General features: G+C 38.0%; 2 pseudogenes; one reads left to right on the forward strand and one right to left on the reverse strand.

Moving 5' to 3' along the window:
• Nucleotides 1–787: 787 nt before the first annotated feature.
• The window catches only part of LOC131794933 (uncharacterized), an 88083-nt pseudogene continuing 62882 nt past the window's right edge, over nt 788–25988 (reverse strand).
• LOC136277339 (uncharacterized) lies at nt 7604–8763 on the forward strand (annotated as a pseudogene).

Raw genomic sequence — 25988 nt, forward strand, 5'->3', positions numbered from 1 at the left:
GTCTCTTTTGCTATCATAAATCTCAATCAACTTCAATGTCATTGTTGCTCAGCTCAATAAGTGAACTTTCTGGTGCTGCCTCTTCGACATCCAACAGCATAACATCAGCAAATGGGTCAGTCGCGCAAGTACCTTTAAGGGCTTGCTGGATGGATGCCAGGCAATCTTGTCCTACACGACAAGGTTGACCCTCCTTTAGGCAGTGAGTCTGATCATCTTCAGATCTGTCAGGAGCCACAGTAAGTGCACAGCTTCTGAAAGAACAGATAATTAACTCTGTGTCTAGATTTTCCCAGGCCTCAAGAACCCATTTGATGATTTCCTGATGAGATGGGCCACGCATGTTTCCTGCAGCTGTAAATGAATGAGCTCTGACAGCCATCCATGCATTGTACTTCTCTTTTACTTTGGCCTTGAAGGGCTTATTCCATGCCACGTCAGGGGTTGGATATACTTAGTGCAACCACAGGGTACTATGACAGGATCAATCTTTGCCTGTGCGAGTTCTTGCTTGACACTGTCTGTGATGTGGCATTTAAAAGAGTCCCAAGCCAACATCCGACGAGTACATGAGAACTTGTCCAATACTCCTTGCACCTAGTCACGAGTCAGGTCTTCATTCATCCATCCATTCACAGAAGAGGCTACATAGCACCTATTTTTATACTCCTCATTAAGCTGCTTTGTTTCTCTCTTGGCTCCCAGAAAGACAATAAACGGCTTTAGTTTTATTCCGTCTGCCTTTGCTGTCAAACAGACGGAGACTCTCATGTCCTGCTGTCTTCAGTCAAATTGATTTTCCTCCCACGTTGTCAACGGTAGTGCTGGACAGCATATATTGCCTGACAGCTGTTTGGTCCATGGCAATAATGTCACTATGACTGTAGTAATGCCTGTTTTGCTGTCGTTGTACTTGTAAGATATAGGCAATAAGCTTGTCAATAAGTCTGTCCTGGTCTTTCTGCAATTCAGTTGTTCTGCACTTCTCAGACAGCCTATTCCTGGCCATACACTTCTGGACCCAGCCATTACTTAGAATAAAAGATGGAGAAACCTGCCATGCCTTGCATTTTTGCTCATGAATAGCTTGCGCTTTGTGCGGAATCATTGCCCTTGAAACTTGAAGGCCAGTGGTCCTGCGTTCATGTATCCACTCTAAAAGCTCGTCTTCCAGGCCAACAGCAAATGGTTTCTTCATCAAGACATTTCCTCTTGTTATCTGCAGCCTGAAGTTTTGCCTTGGTGCTTTGCCATTCACAAATTCTCTTATGGTCTACATTGAATTTTTTTGCAGCGCTATAGATGCTTTTACTTTCTTTGGCAAACTTGATAGTTTCTAAGTTATATTCAGTCGAGTACAAACTTTTTTTTTTTTTTTTACTGAACTGAGATGCATCAGTCTCCATGCTTTCAGACCGAAGGAGGATGAAAACGTGACTTGTGTGATTTATATCTTTTGTGTATGTATGTAATTATGTGCAAGAACAAAGAGCTCCCAGTACATGACAGGAAACACGTGTGGCTTCCGCTGTAGCTTTGCAAACTGAACAGCTCGCTTTTAGTGCCAGAGCATTCAATGAGGATTCAAAGCCATGCCTCGCTCAAGTTTTCAAAGTCGGACCTCAGGTAAAATTCTGATGAACAATCCCTAACTAGCCGAGTGGGCTCTTTGGAAAATATAAAAAAACAGCCACCTTTTCTCAGAACGCAAAGAATTACCTCTTAGATGTGTGCTGAATAGGAGAGGAAACTAGTAAGGCAACTGCCTTTAATGTGACTTCCCAAATATAGAGGTTAAGAGACGACACCAGCCAGAAATGTTGTCTAAGGCTGACCGGTTGATAGAGCAGCAAATTACTCCATACTTCAGCCGGTTATCTGTCAACAAAAATTGGTTTATTGATGTGGTCCCCCTCTGCAAATATGAATGAGGACGAAGAGGCTGATACCGATGATCTAGCTTCAGAAGATAATGAGATGCATCAGTCTCCATGCTTTCAGATCAAAGGAGGATGAAAATGTGACTTGTGTGATTTATATCTTTTTAAACATCTCTGGAATCAAATATCTGATCTGTCAGTTTACACATCACATGAATGCATGAAGGTGCTAGATCTCACGAGTTTACAATAAGGTAATTATGTGCAAGAAGAAAGAGCTCCTAGTACGTGACAGGAAACACGTGTGGCTTCTGCTGTAGCTTTGCAAACTGAACAGCTCACTTTTAGTGCCAGAGCATTCAATGAAAATTCATGCTCTGGCACTTGTGTTTGAAGTGCAATTCACATCAGTTATGCGAGGTCCTCATATCTATAAATCTGTGTGGACTCCAACTTTGGGAGGGAAACTTAACTGCCACGAGGATGATCGCAAGGAAGCCAAACAACATGACGAATATGCAATTTGGATGTATTTGGGAGCTAATACTAGCAGCGAGCTTGTAGAACATGTGCCAATGGAACCATCTTACCTTATCTATACATTTCTGAGAGCTTACAATGATAATGAGGTTTCTGTTAAAGTAACAGGGTCAAGAAGGCTGGAGAACGGACTTGTTGTGTCAGGAACATTCAAAGTGCAGACACCAAGCAGGGCTATTTCCATAAAGTTTGAGCGGGAGATTTTGCACCCGAAAGAACTTTGTGCCCACATGGACATTTCAATCAAAACTTTGAGAAAAATTCCAATGTTGTCATAAAATTTTCAGACAATGAAACTAGAGATTGTAAGCCATTAAAGAAATACTGTAATAATCAATACCTGTATTCCTTTTGTGCACTTCTTTATTATTCTTTTTTCTTTGGGGGGGGGGGAGGTTGGGCGCTTAAAAAGTACTTTTTGGAGGTGGGCACTTATTCGAGGTTGGGCGCTTAATCAAATAAATATGGTATATGTAGTGATAGCATGCTTGAAAAAAATATGCAGATATTTTACAATCGAAGCAGACAAATAATCATAGAGATCTGCAGACTATCCTGAAATTGTTATTTAGCAGAGAGCATGAACAACGTGATTGAATAATTCCTACGGAGAGTCTTCGGGTCACTCAACAGATGTTAGCTTAGTGAAGTTCTGCATGGAAATGTTCGATGGTGGTAAGTGACAACAACAACTCTGTCTTAATTTTATTTTCAGGATAGAAGCACAGTTTTTAGTCTGATAGAACTATTGATATTTTCTCTCAAGCGAGAGTGCAGAATTTCTTGTCTGTAAAAGCCAAAGTTGTAGCACACTGGAACTTGTGGTAATGTTAACCAACACGCAGCATGTGACTTTAAAATCTCCTAAAATGAGCAATGATGATGATAAACAATCAAATTATGGGCTAATGAATGTTCATCTTGTATAAAGAGCTGAAAAATGTAGGTTTATTTAGTCGAGTGACCGCCTAAAGCAAGAATTGCGTGGCAGGTGTAGTTGAGAGAAACTTGTCACAGTCACATAATTTAAAAGGCATCCAAGACAAAAATACGGTAGTGACCAAAGACTTTTTTGATGATTTTCAGAGACGAAATATTGGGTTATAAAGGGTAATTAAGATTAGTCTTGTAGCTTTCTGGCAACGGGAGATATTTGACCTCAAAGTTGTCAAATATTGGGATGAATCGAAAAGTTTAAAAACACAGTCGTATATTTTCCTCTGTTGATTGACAAGCCATCAATCAAATTGACTGATACTTGTGGCAGACATTAACTAAGGATGTAAAAATATGTGCAAACCCTCAGAGTAATTAATTAAATACCATCGCAGAGAGAGCTTCATACATGTCACCTATTTTGAAGTGATTTCCTCGGGGAAAGCCAAGAAAAACCGGGGGGGTGGTCTAACCAAAACCAAAGCAGAAACCATTTTGAGTTTTGGGGTAGACCCTTTAAACTGGCAAAGTTTCATTGAAATCAGTGAGATGGCATGTAGTACAACTGCCTGGTGCTCTCGGGGACATGCTCTTAACAACTGTGCAAAATATTTATCATCCTTTTGGCTCATTATTTCTGTTAGATAAAAAACTGGTTGTAGTTGATGTAAATCTCCTACAGCCATTATACTTAAGCTGCCAAATGGTTTGTTGGTATCTGTTATTTGTTGGAGTCTCAGATTGAGGAAGTTAAACATTCCAATTCCTTCCATTGAAATTTCATCAATAAATATCACGTGCAACTTTCTTAATTGAGTTCTAATGGTATTCAGTCGATCTGTATCCAATGTGCAGTAACTAAAACTTCTGTTTATTGGTATTTTAAAAGCAGAATTCAATGTGTTCCCCTTTATGTTAAATGCTGCCTTTCCTGTAGGTGCTGCTTTCAAGTCTTAAATGTTATCAGGATTTTCTCCTGGGATACTGTTCAGATATCTATCAAGTGCTTGGTATATAGAGAATGATACATGGGCATGCATAGAAATGGAATTTCTCTTCGAGTGTTTAACTTGATAGCTAATGAGTGAGCGCAGCAAACAAGTGAGATGTCGAGTTGAACACGAGAAGAGAAATTCCCTGTCTACAAGTAGCCATGTATTATTTTGTTTATCGTATAAACACAATAGCCCTTTAAATGGCTAAGAATATATGAAAGTCTTATAGTTGTGTACATTACTGCTAGGATCACTTTCATATATTCATAATAGCCCTTTACTGAGGAGAAAAGCCGACTTCATTAATGAATGAAAATAAATGAATCAACAGTCCCTGAATAACAATTGTAGAGTGCATTGGAAAATGAGTTGAATCACGATTACAAAAACAATGGTCATAAATGTCATGTTATAAAATTCTCATTTACTGCATTTGTCCTCACCGACAGAAGAGGTTTTTCAGGTAAACAACCAAAATTGGCCAGTGGCAAATCTTCCAGTTGTTGATTTTCATCCTCAGCCGAGAGAAATGCTAACATCAAGGCCACTGAATATGTAACTTTCAGTTTTTCTTTTAGTACATTGGTTTCCTTCTCCTTCTTGAAAGTTTGAACCTCAGTCTGTCAGCGATACGGGTTTTTTAGTATATTAGCCGCTGTAATTCAAATAAGCTCTGATAAACAACTTGTATGGAGAATTGTGAAGGCTTTGCCTTTCATTCATTGACCTGACCAAGTGGTGCCAAAGGCGAGTGACGTGTCAACAGCTGACTGGCTATATTAACACGCATGAAAAAATACGATATTTTTTCACATGTGTTGTTACGGCTCTTCTCAGGGCCAGAAATCCCTGTATAACACCACTGTTTATGTGATAAAATGCATTAATTACTGTACTTTTCCCAACTCCAGCTCCACCACTTAAAAATGATCTCAAGGGTTCCTCTTTAGTTTTGATAGAATGCAGTATATGGGAAAAAAAGTACTTTTGTTTTCTATTCAAGGAGTGCACAAGCTTCCTGTAGTCACTATCATTTAATCTACAGTACCTCTGTCATTTGACCTTAGTAAAATTCCAGTATCATTAACATGTCACATTGACTATATTCCTTACTACTACCTGGGTCAAAACAGCCAAACAGTTCGCTTGGTCTAGTCTTACTAACAAGATCTTGGTCATTGATATGTTGGGTATTTGGAGCAACAGGTTGAGCATTTCCCTCATTATTTTGCTGCTGTAGCTCATCAACAGCTGCATCAACATTGTCTGGGTAGTGGTCATAATTCTGTTTGATTTTATTTTCTATAATTTCCACTTGTACTTTTCTTGACATGAAAGAGAGCTTCCAATTAAATCTTTACATTCAATTCTCCAGGGATAATACAACATGAGCTGCTCACGAAAATAGTTTTCAGGGTCTTTGTCTTTTCAAGAAATTGATGGAATGTTATATCCTCTCCATATTTCATATCATCAAGTAGTTGCTTGACTTTGGTGTAATTCTCTTAATTATCTTAACTCACTTTCATCATGCATGAATTCTTCAAGAGGTTGAAGGATAACAATTTCATTGAATCGGCAAACATTGTGCCCTAGTTTCCTACAGGCTTTAGCATGTCTATGCAACTGTAAATTAATTAATTCTCTCATTTCATCAGATTGATTATTTTTACATGTTACATACTTGTCCACAAAATGGTCAATGGTATTATCAGATGCCTTTCCATACTTTGTTGCTGTTGGACTTAATAATCATGAGTTTTTCAGTCAGGCAAAGGTTGCATCTTGTCATCGTGTTGTTGTAGGGCCTAGCTCTTGCAATAATGGACCATTTTATGTTAAAGTTTACAGAGTTGTCCTTCAGTTGCCAGATGTATTTGGATAGTTCAGTGCTGTTAGTGTATTTTCTATGTCAGAATGTAACCTTGTTTTGATTAAATCTTTGTTTAAAAGTTCCTTCTGTCAGTCCAATGTAGTTCTAAGGGGTCATTTTGTTATCTGTAGTGGTGATCTGCGCATTGTAGATAATGCTGTAAGACAGGCAATTGTTGTTGAGCGGGCACTGTTCTTTAGATCTGCAGTTGCAAAGGCTTTCGTTGTTGTTGTGGTTGTTGTTGTTAGATAGTACTTTCTTGTTATTTTTGTGAATGGTCGATCCCATGTTCTCCATACAACTGGAGGTGACCTTTAGTTCCTTTGGGCATCAGATCAGAAATGAATCATTTTACCCAGCGTGCTTAATTTCAACAAAGTAGGTACTTCGTATATTGAGAGATTGTTGGCAATCACTCCACAAATTCTATTTTCTATTTTGATAAACACAAATACACTCAGGCATTCAGAGTTCCCAAGTGTCCTTGTTGTAATCAATACTTGCTTCTGTAAGTCAATGGTAGGTCTCCCATTCCTTTGTCCATGAGGCAGACCTGGACATGTAGCTAACAGGCATTCAAACAGGCGACTGTAGTTCTTGACATCTGAAAATGACTTCAAAAATCTTAAACACTGTAGAGTGGTTTAATATGTTCGAAATAATTCTCAATGCTGACATGCCTCTCTCTCTCCCTTATCAAAGGAAACAGTAGAAATTCTTCATCTTCACAACTTCTTGCTTCTTGTAGCATTGAATCGTCAGAAAGCTCTACAATCTTGCACCTGCTGCCATGTTAACTGATCTGATGAAGTAAAACTCAGTTCCTAATCAAACTGAAAATCACAAATCCTAATCTGGATCTTCCCTAAGGAACATACCTGATATTTCTGCCCTTTTGCATCAGCATAGATCAGTTATGTAAAGGCCTAATATGTCATTATCTGACATGGTTTGATGCTACTCTGGTTTAAAGATTTAATGAATGTAACTGAAGAAGTTACAATTCATAGACCTAACGTTTTGACACTCCTGTCTAGTGCCTTCATCAGGGGTGATCTAAACGCTGCAACAAGAGGTCCTTTATATGGTCACTATTTAGCTGCCTTTTTTCTGACGAGGTGACGCACATTGACAACGCATGGTGACGACATTTGCCCTTTCTTGATTTAAATGTGTCCAGAGGGTTCTGGATAATTTAGAGACAAGTGTCTAGCATAAACCTACTTACACTGACAAATACCTCGCTTTTGATTCTCACCACCCTATTTGCCATAAAAAGTCTGTAGCCAAAACTTTACTTAAAAGAGCTGACAGTCTACTATCTTCACTCAATTCAAAGGCTGAGGAGAGGAAATATGTTTCTAATGTCTTACAGGCAAATGGCTACACAAAAACCTTTCTCCGTAACTGCCAATGAATCAAATACAGCAAAGGCTCACCAGCTAGGGGCAAATAGAGAGAAACCTGGCCCAGAGAGATAAACCGCTGTGGAAGTGGAGTCTTTTTATGACTTTAGTTCGCCTGAGACAGGGACTTTTAAAGGAAGACCTTGCATTCAGAATGAAAGTGTCCCAATCAACAATTAGTAGAATTGTGACCACATGGATTTCTTTCCTGTCAAGAGAGCTGTCACCTCCTATCAACTGGCCAACAGGGGAAGAAAGCAAATCATACTATCCTGAGTGATCTAAGAGCTACCCAAATGTTAAAGCATTCATAGATTGCACAGAAGTATACATTCAACATCCATCCGCGGCTGAAGGTCAGGCCTTGACATACTCTAACTACAAGAGCACCAACACTTGGAAAACGCTAGTAAGACAGTCGTGCTGACAACAAGATAAGACACTAGTTATAGCTGACCATGCATGCCTTTATGCCTGCTGATAAAGTAAATAGAAAGTCAATTGAAGTCTGAGCAATAAATGTGTCATAATCAATAATCAACCAACAACATGACATACAAATGTATGTATGCTGGGGTACAATTTCACCCTCTGAACATTATGTCTTACACTCATTATCATATACTATTACACACCGGAACAATGGAAGATATCAAATTGCACCAGGGGTAAAATTAAACCTTGAGATCTATTTACTCACTAACTTAACATACTTACTTGCTGACTTTTCTTATTTGGGGTAGCAATGCTGGGTGACTCTTTGAAATTGATAGGTGGGCTGCACACCAGCAGGAACAGTATCTTTTATTTCCCCTGGACAAGGACTGGCATCTGATAGGAAAATAGTGGAAAACTGTGGAATCCTTGATAAATTTGATGGCAATGATATTTGCATGGCAGATTGAGGTTTTTACATTCAAGACTTGCTATTGAGCATGGAAGTTTAACTTGTTATTCTTCTATTTACAAAGGGTAGAACCCAGTTTGTGAAAGGTAAGGTAGAGCAAACTTCAAGTGTTGCAAGGGCAAGAACACACATAGAAAGAGATATTGGTCACATTAAGGATTTTAGAATCCTGAACTTCAGAGTTCCATTGACAATGGTTTACTTCATGACATTTTCACTGTGGTGAGTGCTTTGGCCAATCTCACACCACCACTTCTCCCCTTAACTAAGAAGTCCTCCAATTGCAAAAGCAAAACTGAAAAGTAGAATCCTTCTGTACACTGGATAGGCTAGTTGTTTGGTGTAAAGCCTATTTTATTTTCCATAAACTAAAAGTACAGGGTGAAAGCTAGACTCAAAGGCGTTTGTTCCTAAGGGTTGAAAGTGGAAATTACAGATTGACATTCAATATTTACTGGAACTTCAAAACTCAATCAGGCCCTTAATAGCTGTGTTGTAACCAATCACCTAATCACATGCCATATCAAATCACAAGATCACCTTGCAAAACCATATCAAACCACAGGGAACATGTATAATTTGGATAGAGCTTGCAGTTTATATATCTTGCGTGTGATTGGTGTTTTGTCATTAAAAAAAAGGTCCAATAAAAAAATCGTGAGTTTAACAGTAATAACTAAACTAGCCTTCTGAGAATAAATGACCATTGTTACAGCAGAATACATAATTGTGTTGTTTGTACACTGCAGTTCTTACAACAAGCGATAAAAGTTTTCTCTCAGTTAACTTGATATGCTGTCATGTTTTAAAGATATCAGCAGGAAGAGCATTCAGAAAGTCTTTTATAAAGCCTTGTACCCTCACCTTTTCCCTCAACCTTTTAGTAATAAGTTCAGGAACGATACACTTCTCAGAAAAAGTTTTAAGCTTTGGTAGCTTCTCTCCCAAAATTTACTGTCATGAAAGATTCTTTCTTTGTGATAATCACTGGAAGTGCAGTAAAAAAATTACAGTAGCATGTGCTTGAAGCTTCTGTGTGAAGTTGTACCTGAGGGAAGTCAGTGTGAGAATTTTTGAGCTTCAAAATCTTGTCTGAAGTGACAGTCAAGCAAGTTTCAGGTGCTTCTGCAGCTTCCTGAACAGTCTTGTCACAATGAGACTATGTGCACTTTATTTCCGAGCAGCCTTTTCCATGACACGCACATTCCACTAACCCATCTGGGCTAGTAGCTATGAAGTTCATATGACACGCACCCTGCATACTGCCAGGATCACCAATGTCAATAGTGTAATGTTTGTAGATAGAAATAAGAGAGGTGGTAAGTTTTGAGCTAGGTGACTTATTTCTATCTTACGCTATCAACATTGCTGATTCTAGCGGTATGCAGGATGCATGTCACATAAAGTCTGTAATAGACCTTGCTCACCATGGAGTCTCTGTGGCTCAGTGGTAGAACATCGGAGCACAGAATCTGAAGGTCTGAGGTTTGATTCCTCATGGGAACTCAGAATTTTTTCTTTGTCCCATGCTCGTGACAATACAAAAAACTTCTTTCATTTCATCAATCATTAAACGTGCACTTAGATGGCAGTCATTATGAATAAGGACTATCAAATTACACCTTTTCTTTTTCCCAATTCAATCTCTCCTTACAAACTTCTCGCATACCGTATGAATGGAAAAAGCTAATGTCACACTGGTAAATAAAAAGGACTCTATGGAACCAGTTGAAAATTATAGGCCTACTTCCTTGTTATGTATTCTAGGAAAAGTCCTGAAACGCTTTGTCTGTATTACACTTTATGATCATGTTAAACAATTCATCAGTCCTCTTCAGCATGACTTTTTGCGAAACTGCTCCTACGTCAGAAAGCTGTTATCTTTTCTTATTACCATTGGTCATAACATGGATAAAAATATTTAAACAGATGTTATCTACCTGAACTTTGCCAAAGCTTTCAATTCCGTCAATCACTCAGTTTTGCTTCAAAAGCTCAAACGATATGGTGTGGAAGGCAGCACATTTGTCTGGTTTACAGATTACCTAAGTGGAAGATCTCAAAGGGTCATTTTGGATGGTGTTGCCTCGCAATGGGCTCCAGTTACATCAGGAGTTCCTCGGGGCAGCCTAATTGGCCTAGTTCTATTTGTTCTTTTTATTTATGATTTGCCAGGTGATCTACTGGAAGATACTTGATCTGCTCTCTACGTGGACAAAGCCAAAGTCTTCAGTTCTATCTTGTGTGTCGCAGATTGTGAACAACTACAACAAGCTCTGACAAACCTCCGTTCTTGGAGTCTCAACACTAACATAGGATTCAATGCCTCTAAATGCAAAGTTCTAGCTGTAACATGCAAGAAAAAGCCTTTACTTCAAGACTATTTTTTAGGCCCTGAAAAGTTACTACATGTACGTAAGGGGAAGGATCTGGGTATAGTTATCTCAGACAAACTTACCTGGGACTCACATGTACAACCAATTACAGCAAAAGCAAACAAACTTTTAGGTCTGCTGAAGAGATCATGTCCCTTGCTAACTAAATTAGTAGTAAGAAGGCCCTTGTATTTAGGAATAGAAGAGCCTCACCTTTGTTACACTACTGAAGCCTGGTCTGCTCATGGTCAATATCTCGCAAATGTTCATGTCACTAACTGAATATATATATATATGTATATAATAATAATAATAATAATAATAATACAGTATTTATATAGCGCTATTTCTATTGCTATTCAATAGCGCTTTACAATTCATTTATAAAAGACATTGATAAAATTTATAAAAACGTAAACATCACTAAAATATGAGTAAAAAACTAGCTAATAAAAAATCTGTAATGATGAGAGTAAAAACTGTGAAACTTATAATAGAACTAATTCACTAACTAATTAACTAACTAACTAGCTAACTAATTAACTAACCAACTAACTAGCGACCTAGCTAACTATAAAATAGCTAATTAACTCGCCAAGCTAATTATGAAATTTGTTAAGAAGGTTAATTATAAAATTTGTTAAAAAGGTATGCCTTTATAAAGGTCTTAAAGTCTGATAGCGAGCTGCTCTCTTTTATGTTGTTCGGAAGAGAGTTCCATAGAGTCGGTGCTACAAAAGAGAAACACCTGTGACCATAACTTACTAGCTTGACAGGTGGTACTTTAAGTAAGTTTTTGGAGGAGGACCTCAGATTTCTGGTTGGTACATAAGGCTTCAGCAGTTCAATGATGTAATTAGGGGCTTGTCCGTTGAGCGCTTTGAAAGTCAAAAGTAATATCTTGTAATCTATGTACACACATATCTATAATATATGTGTGTATATACATATATGTATATTTGTTTTTCATTTAGTTTTAGTTTTTTTATTATTTCTTTTTAATACTATTAGATTTATTGACATTTAGATGACAATTTTGTACAGTTAGATTTTTCTTCAATTAGATTTCCTCTCACTACAACTTGATTTTATTTTTCTATACATATTTTAAATCCTTATATTCCCCTAGGATAGGAACCCCGCATGGATCTGAGTGTGTTATTCGTGCCCATCCCTTGTGGGCTTTAATTCTTTATGTTTGCCTATTTTAATTTCTTTTCCGTTTTGATCTTTCCAAATAAAGCTTGACGTAAAAACGCGAATGTGCACAACGTGTGTAACGTGAGTTTATCCGAGAGGCCTGGGTTCAAACACTCACACGTTTTCTGCTTCATTAAAGTGTAAAACACAAAACCTTTTTCAATGTTTAAAGGACCGCAGGTCACTGTAGTTAGCTCTTTTATTATGAATACAATTGTTCAGGTACAAAAGAGATAAATTCGAGCATTGATAATTTTGTTCCATCCAAAATGGATACGATCAATTTGGTTGACTGGCTAGTTGGAGCAGTCAGGCTTTCTTTTTCTTTTGTAAATCAGTAACTTAAGTGTTTTCACATTGGGGCCTAATTGTCTGAGGGCCAAATTGTCTGGAACTCAATTTTCCAAGACACTTTCTTTCAATGTCTTGCCAAAGTATTCCATTATCATTTTATTGATTTTAGAATGCAGGGTGCAATGTTGTCAGAACCAGGGGACTTGTTCGCCTTGAGTTTTTAAAGTGACTACTGACCTCATCAACTGAACAATTGATGTGTTCAAGTTTCCTTTCAATATGTTTGAGTAGAGTAGAGTAGATAGTTTATTCTGATTAAAATCACAGCCAAAAGCTGAATTAGATTAGTCCTTACAATAGTAAAATCTAATAAAAGTATGAGAAAAGTATAAGAAAAATGTACACAGATTAACTACAATTACTATATATGAATGTATTTATGAGTCTCTTCGTCTTAGCTAGAGGAACATTAAATTTCCTCTTTCGTCTCAAATTGAGCTCACAGTTGTTCTGAGGAGGCAGGAGCTTATACAGTTTATGGTCTGAGTTACAGGTGATGGAATCTAAAAGCTTAGTGGTAATAAACTGCCTGCGTTGGGAGAGCGTCTCCAAGTTGGCTTGACTTAATGCGTCGCTTTATGGAACAAACAGAAAAATAATTTGCATGGCACGTTTCTGTAGCTGTTCTAACTCCACAGATAAATATGCAGGAAGCAAGTTGTGAAACACTGGGCATGCATATTCCATTACTGGGCGGATACAAGTCCTGTAAAAGATCAGCAGATCTTTGGTGGGAATATTCGCTCTCTTCAGTTGTTTACGAAAATATAATCCACTTGCAACTTTTCTACTTATTTCAGCAACATGACAGTTCCACCGAAGGTCGGAAGAAATGTTTAGCCCCAACAACTTAACAGTAGACACTACCTCTATTTCTTTCCCGTTGATAACAATTGGAGCAAATTCCGCGGCTGATTTAGCGAACAAAATCTGCAATTCCTCACATTTCAATTCATTTAGCTGGAACTTATTTTGATTAGACTTAGCAATCAGTTCCTCCACATCAGATTGAATACGACTGCCTTCTTTCTTGTAAATACACTCTGCAATAGTTGTGTCATCCACATATTTCCACAGATTCATATTGCTGTGTTGATGTCGTAGATCATAAGAATAAACAGCCACAGCCCAAGCTTGGTTCCCTTAGGCACCCCTGCAGGTACATGACAGCTCACTGTGTGAAAATTAGCATGACCTTGAGATGTAAGCGCCAAGGATAAACGAGAGTTCATTTTTTGAGCAATGCTGATACTGTCTCTCAGAACAGATTCATTGACATTTAGGAAGACAAGATCATTAGTCCCTTTTTATTTAGACTTATCAAAATTCTAAAACGGTTTAGGATCTTTGCTTTCTCGCAGATCAAGGGCTAGTTTTTAGGTGCACTAAGCTTTGTCACAGAGTCTCATGACAGAGTTGTTTGATTGTTAATACTTTTCCCAGATGGTGGCTCTCTCACACTCATTTCTTTTTCTTGCACAAATCAATCAGTTCCTAGATAATCCAGGGGGCATTGGGTCTCTTTTTTGCCTCTGCGTTTGGGAATACACCTATGAAATGGATAGAAAAACAAATCTTTCCAACAAACCCGGTTTTTATTGATGTTATGGTCCAAGAATGCACAATCCCAGTGAATGTAGGATAGCAGTGACCTGAGGTGAACCCAGTCAGCCTTACCGTAGTGATAAAATAACTTTTGTGATTTGCCCTGGATGTAAGGGGTACCCATTAGTGAGAAACTATTAGAATTATGTTCTAAGAAAAGCTCTTTGACAGATAAGTGGTCGATGAAGTCAAGCAGAGTAGAAAAAGGAAGTCCTGGATATTTGAGTCTCTTGTAGACTCATTTCCTAAGTAGGTCAGGAAATTATCTTGAACGATGTACAGCAGAAGTGTGTAAATGGCAGATTGCCAATTCTCTCAGAACTCTGTTATTCAACCAGTGGATCTCCAGGAGATCAAAATCGCCTTGAAGACTCAACTCATTTTGGTGATAACTTTTGTAGAACGGCTTGCAGATCCTCCATGGGCTTAATATCATAATTGGGTGGTCAATAAAAGACACACAGAGCGGCTGTACAGTTGTGAGAGAACAGAAGGTCAACGAAGAGAAACTCTGAGTCCCGAGGAACAACTTTGAAATGGTCCCATATTGGGATTTAAACCCCACCACCCTAGCCTCCAGTGAGCTTTCTGTCTGATCTAAAAAGTGTGTAATTCGTAAGTGTTTAAATAGAAATACATTTACGAAATTTAAGAGATCCTCACAGCTTAGAACACTACTGAACTAGTAGTTGAGAATAGGACCTGCAAAAAATTCAGGCCGGTCCGGGATTTGAACCCATGACCTCTGCGATACCGGTGCAGCACTCTGCCGACTGAGGTAACAAGCCCACTGGGAGCTGGTCAATATGTTGGGTCCAAATAAACCATCCAAGTGATGAATGATGATTTTAGATATATGAAATTCATATATTTGCACTGCGGTGAGAAAAAAATATAAGAAATACATTTGCAGAAAACCTAGATGTCGAAGACTTTCAGTTTAAGAAGACATTGATTAACCAAGGAAGTTACATTCTGAAATTTCCATAGTCGTGAAAACATTTGCAGTTTAATAATATGATTGGACTACAAATGACTTGATTAATAAGGCATACATGTATGCTTCATTAATATAAGACGTTTGCCTAAATTTATTCCTTTTTGGCCTTTTCCAAATCTCTTTCTTTTTCCATTCTGCCATGATAACGTGACTGTATAAAAGTGTATAGATCTAGAGCTACACATCTTTAAAGTTGAGGATGAAAAACTGAAGGAATGTACCCAGCCTTTTGGCAAATTGGCCAAACCCTAACCCTAATTTCAACACACAGTGGTGTAATTTTAGCTAAAGAAAAGTTGGTGAGGGTTAGGGTTACCTGAAAAACATCTAAGCAAGGGTGGATTTCTCACTGGAACCATTAATTTGGAATGAATTTGTGTAAATAATAACCCTTACCATACGTCTGGGTAAAACCTTGAATTTAGACTATAGTGCACTGCTTTTCTTCATGAGGATTTCTTTCATTTCAAATTTTTGGCAAAATTGAAATTGCTTTAAAAAGAGATCTCAGATTGAGAAATGGAAAAAGAATTTGAATTTTTCTGTTCAGAGTTTTGTCGGCAGTCTAATTGTTGTTCAATTCCTTTCCCTGAACTGCAAAACTTTTCAGTAAAATGAAGGCGAGAACAAAAGAATATTTTATTGCAGTTGGTTTACAGGCTAGGAAAGTAAAGCTGCATGTGCAGCGATGGTAGCTAGAACTATGGAGACTTTTTAATATGTTCTTACCTCTGTGGGCACAGCAACCTGCTTCCCTTTTGTGGCGGTTATTGAAAATAACTCATTATTGTAATGGACAAGCACACATTTTCTTAACTATCATGTCAATTTTATTTAAAGGGTTAACTTTTGGTGGAGCAATATCATATTGATCATCTTGTTATAAAATTTAGTAAAACTGACCATCATGATTGTCACAAAAATGGATTTCTTCAGGACACACTTCTGCAGTACGTTCAGTATTTTTCAACAGTTTGAGAAACTTTTAAAATATCTTTCAAATAGGACATTTCTGGAACACACTGGCCTGTATTGAAGTCCAATGTTGAAGTTCGCAGTCTGACTGAAAATCTCTTCTCTTTTCCACAGTCGCATCTTATTGGAACACACTCCTGTCAATTTCTTGTTCTGGGGTCGGATCTTCTAGCCTGAGAAACCACAGCCATGTGCTATTGCTGTCTGGTATGCACTTGCGACAGACGAACATCAGGGCTGCAATTTTGCTGCAGTGATCAGTGTGATGATCAATTGCACTCGCCAGAAAGGTTACACCAGACATCTCCTCAACCTTTTTGTATGAGTAGGTGTTGAAGCAGCAGACAAAGCATGATTAGCATGCCAGTGTTTGGAACATGTCACAGTCTGGATAAGCTACAACTTAGTATGTGCTTTTTTTAAATGAAACTGGGGGTAAGAGGGTATTCTTCTTTTTTTTTGGAAAATTGAATCGATTCTCTTTCGCTATAAAAAACGCATGCTTTCTTTGAATCATTTTGACTAGTGAAGATGAAGGCATTATGTGCAGTAGCCAAAGAAGAGTTGATGGCAATTCGAGCAGATGTAGCGGTTCTGCACAAAAAGAAGTTGACGAAAAAGACAAGAAAAGTTGTGACACAGAAAGAACATTGGTGTGAGTTGCGTGAAGATCCTGACAATTACAAAAATATTGAGAATGAGTGTGTCGATGCAAATGGAGAATTTCAAGAAAGGAATTACATCAATTGCGATAGGCACAGAGGAGATCCCACCTTACTCAAAGCTCATTTGGCTCCAGAGGGAAGATTACCACTGGCAGATGGCTAAAAAAAAAGAGGAATCAGAAGTTTATGCCAAATGCTTAGAAAGGAAATAAAAAGAAATATATAAACAATTTAATAAACTGAAATTGGATTTCGATAAATATTTTCTTTGTTTGCAAAAGAGGAAGGACAAGAGGTATGCGGAGAGACTGTGGCTTATTGATGTGTAATTTTTTTACATATTTTTGTCAATGTTATTTTTATCTTTGCATAAGTTTTGTTGAATAAAAGTATGGTTTACCTGAATTCAAAACCTGTTTTCATTGCCTGAATTTAAAACTTGTCTTCATTACCCGAATTGAAAACTTGATTGTCATCTCATAGGTATAAAGGTCATTACTTTTTCCGGTTTTTCTAGTGTGTCATCTCATGATTTATAAAGAAGAGCATAAGACATGACGTTATCAGTTGTATTTTTTTCGATTGTGAGTGGAGTTATTGCTTAAGCATGCCTGAAATCTGCTCCAAAGAAAAGAAAGAGAATTGTTCAGGAAAAATGCTTCAATGTTAAGGATCTTCCCATTACCGTTAAAGCAATCTCTGGCGATGTTAGTCTTTGCACTCCCCAAATTCATGTTATCAAGAAAGAAGGACATGCAGAAAACGAACCCCCCATCAATGTTATCAAGAGATATGATTCTATGGAAGAGGTAGAAGTGCAGGACATGTTGGAAAAATTGGGGTTAGACATTCCGCATCCTGCACCCGATTCCAAAGAACAATGGGAAGAAGCATACTTGTGTAGTTTTAGTCCACAACATCAGTCACCACCGCTACCACTGCAAAAGAAAGATTACCTACCACTGAAACGTTGTTTTCACTCATTCCAAGAGTTGGAAAGGAAAACTTCAAGAGCAGGATTTGAATGTATGTGCTGCCCACAGAAAGATTGTCCTGTCTTTATAGGTGTAGAGCGATTGACCCATTATTACCCTTACAGTACAAACCCCAACATGGTGTTTCCCATGTATCATGAAAGGTGCAAAGGCAGCTCACGAAATGTGAATGCAGTCAACTCCTTTAACTCTGCATGTCCACCAGCCAAGAGAATTTGTACAGATGTTACTTCCATTGTCAAAGAAACCTATGCAAAGTCTTCCAATGGGCGGACGCACCACCTACAGACCACAATAAAAACATGTGGGATAAAATTCAAAATCCACCCCTCAAACCTGACGGACATGCACCACCCCGCAGATTTTATGATCCAATGTGGAAAGACATCAGTCTCAATACTGAGTTTGTTGTTTGGCAGAACACAGACAGGATCAATTTTCCTCCTGAGGTTGGGGGATTGATGTACAGACCTCAAGATCACAATAAAGTGGTAGAACACAGACAGGATCGATTCTCCCCAGGACGTTTGGGGATTGAGGCACAGACCTCAAGTTTGCAATGATTGTTTCATATCATCTATATGATAGGTAAATTGAGAAACAAACAAGATCAAGAACAATGAGAATAAGTATTTGAAGTATTTGTTAATCATTTGATTCAAGATGGCAAGACGAGTACCTTTGATAACCATTTCAACTCAACCTTTCACTGAATTCACTTCCATGGAATTGGTTGCAACTCCGGGAGTTCAGACATCTTCAGACAAAGTGAAGGATTAGGAACAAAGATTTCAAGGGGATGAGAAGGAAAAGAAGACACCCAGAAAGAGGAAAATGCAAGAAAGAAGAGGGAACAGAAGAGTGATGTCTTTAAAGTAGAAAGTTTCTTGAAAAAGAAACATAAAGAACTGGAAGGAGTTTGTCTGAATTAAAAAAGAAATTTGTACAGTTTGATGGGAAAGCTTAATTGGATTAAGACCCCTTTGGTCAAGCTAATTTCCAAAAAGAAGGATATGCATAAACTCGTGACTCCTTGGAAGTGTATGCATTGAGGTGATTTTTAAAATCACCTCGTAATTGATACTTGTAATCATGAGCTTTGTTTTGTGTCTTGTGAGTATATTTCTAGAGGTTAAGGATTGATTGATTTGGAACATTGTTCTACAATTATGTCAGGACATCTACCAGAAGACTAACTCAAACCGATTGCTAGAAAATGTGTTCCTTGAAGACAGAGATGAAGATATCTCCCCCTGGAAGTATTCCCTTAAATGGTTACAACCCCCTTCCACTTTGTTGTCTTCATCTTGTGGTTGCAATGCACATTTCCTAGAGATGCCTGGAGACATTTCATGCCAAGACTATACATGTAGATCATTGTACTGCTGTAATTCAGGCGGTGAAAATGTTGAACCTTAATTTTTGTCATGCTGCCTGCCACCAAAATTAAAAAGAAGAAGAATAAAGTTGCCATCAAACAAACATTGTCCAAAGCTTATGCAGATCCCATTGTGCGTCAATATAATCTTAAACTTACCAAAGCAGCTAAAATGTTAGAAAAAGACAGCCTATACCTTACATCGACTGAGATGATGCACAAAATTTTCCCACACTACCTGTATTGGTGTTTGGTGTGGATGAACGATGGGCAGCTGATCTGGTTGAAGTGCAAAATGTAGGAAAATACAATAGCGGAAACAGGTATATTCGCGTGGTTGTCAATGCCTTTTCAAAATTTGCATGGGTGCAACCCATCGAATCTAACACGGCCATGGCTGTCACAGAAGTCTTCTCAAAGATATAAAAACGTGCTGACAGTGGGAAACTACAAACACTTCAAACAGATGATGGAAAAGAATTTTGCAAAAGGACATTTCAGAACCCAATGAAAGAGAGACATTCATCATTTTTCTGCTACTGGTGGTACCAAAGCCAGCATAGAAGAATGTATCATTATTTCATGAGTTTTAATTCTTCAAGATATTTTAACATTTTACCTGCCTTTGTGAAAGGATACAATGTCTAATCATCGAAGTATAGGTATGAAACCCTTTCAAGTGACTCTCGAGAATGCCAGTGACATATAAAATACCCTGTGTGGAGGAAGGCACTATAGGAAACAACAGCCTGTATCGAAACCCCGATTTCAAGTCAATGATAGAGTCTGATTGTACGTAAATCCATGATTTTGAAAAAAGGTTATCTACCAGGATGGACAATGTGTCACACGTGATACCAGGAGCAGTCAACACCTGCAAAGTCAAAGAAATGAATGATAGACCCGTGTGGGGACACATTTTACAGATAAGGCTTGCGAAAAAGTACAAGTATGGAGCGAGGCCTTTTAGGGCACTTAAAAGATCTTAAAATGCAAAGACAATAAGTGTTTGGTTAGTTGGCAAGGGTGGTCTGATAAATACAATTCCTGGATTGAGAAGAAAGATGTTCTTAAGACGTAATGGATTTATACACTCATTTGGAGACCAATGCCTGCACGAATGAGTTACCACACAATTGCAATCACAGCTTCAAGAATTGTTTGCCTTAACTCATCTACCTGAAGGAGTGAAGATGGAAAGTGGGTTTAGCAAGCATTAGTTATCCTGTCAAACCACAAAAATTCTCCTTTAACAGTATGGGAAGAATTGGTGATTTCACCTTTTACAGTGCTATTGCTGCCTACCAAGAATTTTTTCAGGGTGAAGCAACTATTCTTTTATGAAATACCCATTTGGGATGGAACGAACTGCCAATGTACTGCGAAAAAATTTGATGGGGGGGGGGGGGAGAGTATGTTGACATTTTTCACAGCTTTCTTCTCTGAATTCAAGGAGAAAAAAGGTAATACAACATTCTAACTTTTGGGCTGCATCGGCTAACAACTTGAAAAGAAGTGCAAAGTTTAGAAATGGTTTATAGATTGAAATAAAAGATGTTTCCAACGAAAGTCCTAGACGCTTTAAAGGCATTTACTCAAGCTTTCTTAGGCGATTTTCCATGCAACCTCAGAAATTTTTGCCAATCAGGCCCATTTTGCTGAAGGTTAGATAGTGCTATACATTGGGTAAACCACACTGAGGTGGACATCTCCATTGGTTTTGATAGTGCTTATCCAGTGAATAGTGATTTATGTGGTCATATTAAAATTGGCTGGAAAATTTTCAATAAGTCACACAATTCAGCATCTTCCTTACTGGGCAGGTAAGACTGTACATGTTTATATATGTAGTATATGTATATGTATGTATCTATATATATATATGGGTGTATGTATGCATGTATGTATGTATGTATATATTTATTTATTTATTCATAGCATCAACTACTATATCTTTGTACAATGGATTGTGTACTTTGAGCTAGTCGAGAAGTTGTTGTTTGACTCTGGTCGTACTGCTTGAAAATAAACATCCTCTACACTATAATTTTCTTTTAAGCTTTAACATTATAAAGCCAGATCTCTCAGGTGGATGAGGAAGTTGTCTGATCACATTCCACAGGTACATTATGTAATATTGTCTTTATTCCATCATAAGATAAAACTACATATCTTATGTTACAATGAATTGAAAAAACTACAGAAATCTACATACATATTATGAATTAAAAAGTATATCATTACAATAAATGGAGCTTAAATATCAACCTATTTACAAATGTGTTCATAAAGCGATGTGTATTAATTTTCGGGCGCGCGCAGCCTTTTTTCCTGAGATTGTGTAGATATGTCTTTTGGACAGGAATGATATCTTTCAGGGGGTGGCAATCCGTTGATTTTAGTTTCTTCAAAATATTTCTGTCTTGTTTGTTTAAAAGGTTCTTGATAAAAACTGGGAATGAGATAAAACCGCGTTCATGACATCGGTCTAAAAATTTTTGTACAACCGTAAGATCGGACTCAGATGCCCCATAGACTGAAAGTGCATAGCTAAAATTAGCCAAAACAATCGATATAAAAAGATGATCAATCTCTGCCTGAGAGTAATGTTCCTTTCTCAATGTTCGTAGGACGTGTAAACACTTGTTTGCTTTGACAAGCTTAGTTCTTACATGCTCATCAAATTTTCCATCACTCTGTAAAGTTACTCCTAATAAAACGAAGCTATTACATTGGGGAATATTATTAATTGGAGAGTAGAGTACATTATGATTTTTCTTTCTAACAACCAGCTCTTTACATTTGCAAGGGTTGCAGACCATTCTATTGTCTTTACACCATGTTAAGAACTGTCCTACTAAGTCGGCAGACGGGTCACTATTCCTAGTGATAGGCGAAAGAATAGTGGAATCATCGGCATATTTAAAAAGCACAGGGCAACCATTAAAAAAAATCTCCAAATCGTTCAAAAATATATTAAAAAGATACGGTCCGCTTACACTACCTTGTGTGGTTCCTCTATTGACAAGTTTCCACTGTCCTAAAAAATTATAACTAACAACACGCTGTTGTCTTGCATAGAGGAAACTATGATACCAATTGATAATGTACGGATTTAGAGGTAGCTGTTTCAGTTTGGCAGACAAAATAGCATGGTTCACAAAATCGAAAGCCTTACTGAAGTCCATGGTAAAAATTCGCACTGCGCTATAGTCACTACTATCTAAATACTTGTATGTCTGGTGCTGGATAGCGAGCAAGGCATTTGTGCAACTACCCGCCTGTCTATATGCAAATTGGGTGTGGCTCAGGTTGCTCTCAATGACTGACTGTGCTTGTGTACGATACACGACCTTCTCAAACAACCGGGCAATAACGGGAGTAACATTAATACCACGGTAGTCCGAGTCCTCTATAGGCATATTCACTTTGGGGAGAGGGTTAACATTTGCCCTTTTCCAGGAGTCTGGCCATGTATGAGTAGACAGCGACAGATTCCAAACGTGAGTGACGATTGGTGTGAGTAGCTCAGCACAGTCTTTCCAGATCCAGTACGGGAGGTCGTCTGGTCCCGTTGCGGTTTTCTTTACATGAACTAAGGTATTCCAGACACACCGCTCAGATATTTTCGGGGGCTTTACACTGTCCGGGATATCCATATCACTAGGTCTAACGTAAGTGTCATCATAGCACAGGTTGGCGAAGTAGTCGTTCAGACGAACTAGAGAGTTCTTGTCCAAATTTATCAACGATGACCTGCGACGCTGCGATAGGGCGTCCACACCCTTCCACCACTCACCGCTACCAATGGCAGCCAGTTTTCTTCTGTTCTCGGTTATCAGCTCAGAAATGCGCTTATTAAATAAAGACAGGCGTTCCTTATTCTTTGAAGATATATGGGACTTACTCCTCAGCATACACTTGACTAATGGGGACATCCAAACTGGGTCACGCGATGACATGCGTACAGATTTTTGCGGCATAAACTTATTCATCACTGCACGAATCTTTACCTCAAGCACCTCGACCGCCTTGTTTATGTCCACCTCATTGAGGACGTCACTCCAGTCCAGCGCAGTGAGTGCCATATAAAATGACTGTTTCCGATGTTCCCTACAGTCCCGCACAAGAACTTTGCGACGCATAGGTTTAAGCTTTAATCCCGCCGGTAAAACAAAGCCTTCATGGTCTGTCTTAATAAGCATATGTATGGAATATGCTTGACCGAACAGATCCGCTCGGTTGGTCATACAGTTATCCAAGCACGCGTTACCCCGCGTGGGAAAATCAACCACGAAATCCCAGCCAGACAAAGCCTTAAATTCTTGCATATCCAAACGATTTACATCGCCACCACAGACAATAGCCGCTTCTGGGTGTTTGTTCAACACAATGTCCACAAAAGATATTATATAATTAATTAAGTCGAGATCCCGGTAGCTATGCTTGGGAGGATTATACAGGCCACAAATTAGCATAATGTGATCGGACGGCAACTGCACTGTTAAAGCAATAAATTCATATAAATTGGACCGATAGACATCCAAGACTTTAAGACTGTCTCTCACATAGACCGCAACACCCCCTTTTTTCCTTTTGTCCAAGTCTGCCCAACCTCTGTCCCGCCTGAACACATTGTAATTTGGGATATTCACCACGGCGTCCGGCATATTAGTGGAAAGATGAGTTTCACTGACAATACACACATCAATATCCTGAGATCTCAGGTCAGCCTCAAGCGCCACAGGTGCTCGTACACGATTTTTTGTTTTCGACAAACCACAAATGTTCGTAAACAAACATTTTGGGAAAGCGAAACCCTTTGATTTAGAGGTGGATGTTTTGTCGGTTGTGTTGACACGCGGAATGTTAATTAAGTTACTCCGATCCACTTTCCCACCTTCAGCCTTGATGAAACGGCGGCCTTGCATCACCGGGATTTTCTTGGTTGAGATGGATCGTGAGATTCGAGCACTATGTTGCCCACGGTATTTCAGAATGCCGAGTGACTTGAACTGAGATAGAACGGCCGGAGATGGCTTGAAAGCTTTGTTTCGGAGAGACAAGAGTTCAGAGCATTTCAAAGACGCTGGCTTAGTATTGCACCTTTAATTTTTCGTTTTTAATTTTTCTTATGTATTGCACCTTTAATTTTTCTCTGTTGTCCTTTAGTCATGATAACATTCTTCTGAAGTACTATGCGTTGAGCTATTAGTACTTGTTCTAGTTTTTTCTCATGAAGCCAGTTGTGTGGGTGTTTCATTGACATACATACTATTCACAACAGCCTGACATGGTAATTTTTTATTTATGACTTTTAATAACATGTCTTGTGTATTTTCCTCTTAAACTGTTTAGTACATGATTCAATAGATGTGCCTTTTCCTTGATTCTTTCTTTCCTTTTATGCAATAGATCTCTTAGCTTCTGTATCCATTCATTCATATTTTTCTGCATTTCTGAAGTAGTTCTTTGTGGCATCCATTGATTGGTTTGTTTTTTCTTTGCATTTGTGGAGTAATTTTTTCTTCTCTGTACCATCTAAAGGTTGGTAATTTTGTTTGTGTTTGCACGATAATTTTTTGTGTAGGATCCAATGTTGAATATCTCTTTTGAATCTCTTCTACAAACCTATTTTTGGCAATGAGTTCCTTGCTGTCATATACATGTTTTTTTCTGTGTTTTCTCACCATATTTTTCCTTTCATTTTCAATAATTTTTATATGAACAGCAAATAAATTGTATATCATACTCTATAGTCTGACATTGCTTTTTATTTTGAATAATATTATGAATTGCCTCTACAACTTTGTTTACACCACTAATGTGTTTTAATGCAGATGAATTTCCTTTTATTTGTAAGAAGTGAAAAAAATCTTGCTGTAGTATTTGTTGATAAATACAAGCTACACAGTAACTTGAAATCCACATCAAAAATCCTGTTTTCCCATTGTTCCTTAAAATCAAGGTCTTAAAGATATCCTGCTTTCAGCTAATTTAGCTAATTTTCCGTGACTTAGTTTATCAACATCTATATTTATGTTAATACCAAAAATTGTAAAACTGTTAGAAATATAAATAGATGCTAATGATCTTCACTTTTCTTAATTGTTAAGCCGAGATCCATTTTGAATAATTGCATGTAAAGTATTTGAGTTCCAGTAACCACATGGTGAAATGATCAAGTAACATATACAATAAAGAACTATTGCAAAGCTGTGGTGGTTTTTGAAACAATTCTGTTGATCTGATGGAGTATTTAATACATCTTTTACACTATTTGCTTGCCGTTGTGTCATATTTTGTAATATGTAAACCTTTCAGTCCATACACATCAGTTACTCCATACAAAATTTGAAAGTATTGCACTAAGTTGCCTGCAGATGAGGTATCTAATAGTATGCATGTCCCTTCAGGATGACTCTTACCGAATACAGGACATTTTGCACAAAAGACTTTTCGCACAAGTCTTTTAGCACAAGTTTTGGACCGTTCGCACAATTCTTAGTGGTCATTTCGCACAATAATTATAAGTGAGAAACATCAGTATAAAAGGTATACTAATCAATACTGATAAGACATATCACCTTCACATATCACTTTCAATAAGATCCAATGGTGAGAATGTAGACTTTTATTTACGTAATAACTTCAACTAGATCGAAACGCTTGTGAAGACAATTACTACTTCTTACTTGAAGAAAGGAACAAATCTTGCTCTCCATGAAAATGTAAAGAACTCCCTATTGGAACGATTACTTCTATTACTTTTCCTTTGTTGAATGAAAAACCTTTTAGTTTTGACAGTACATCATCCCCTACAAACATACGAACATGATGACGCTAGGACGCCATGTTAATTTCGAAAGTATAATGGTCACCAATCCTCCCTCCTCTGAAGTCA

Source organism: Pocillopora verrucosa, chromosome 12 (genome assembly GCF_036669915.1).
Source record: "Pocillopora verrucosa isolate sample1 chromosome 12, ASM3666991v2, whole genome shotgun sequence".
Classification (NCBI taxonomy): Eukaryota; Metazoa; Cnidaria; class Anthozoa; order Scleractinia; family Pocilloporidae; genus Pocillopora; species Pocillopora verrucosa.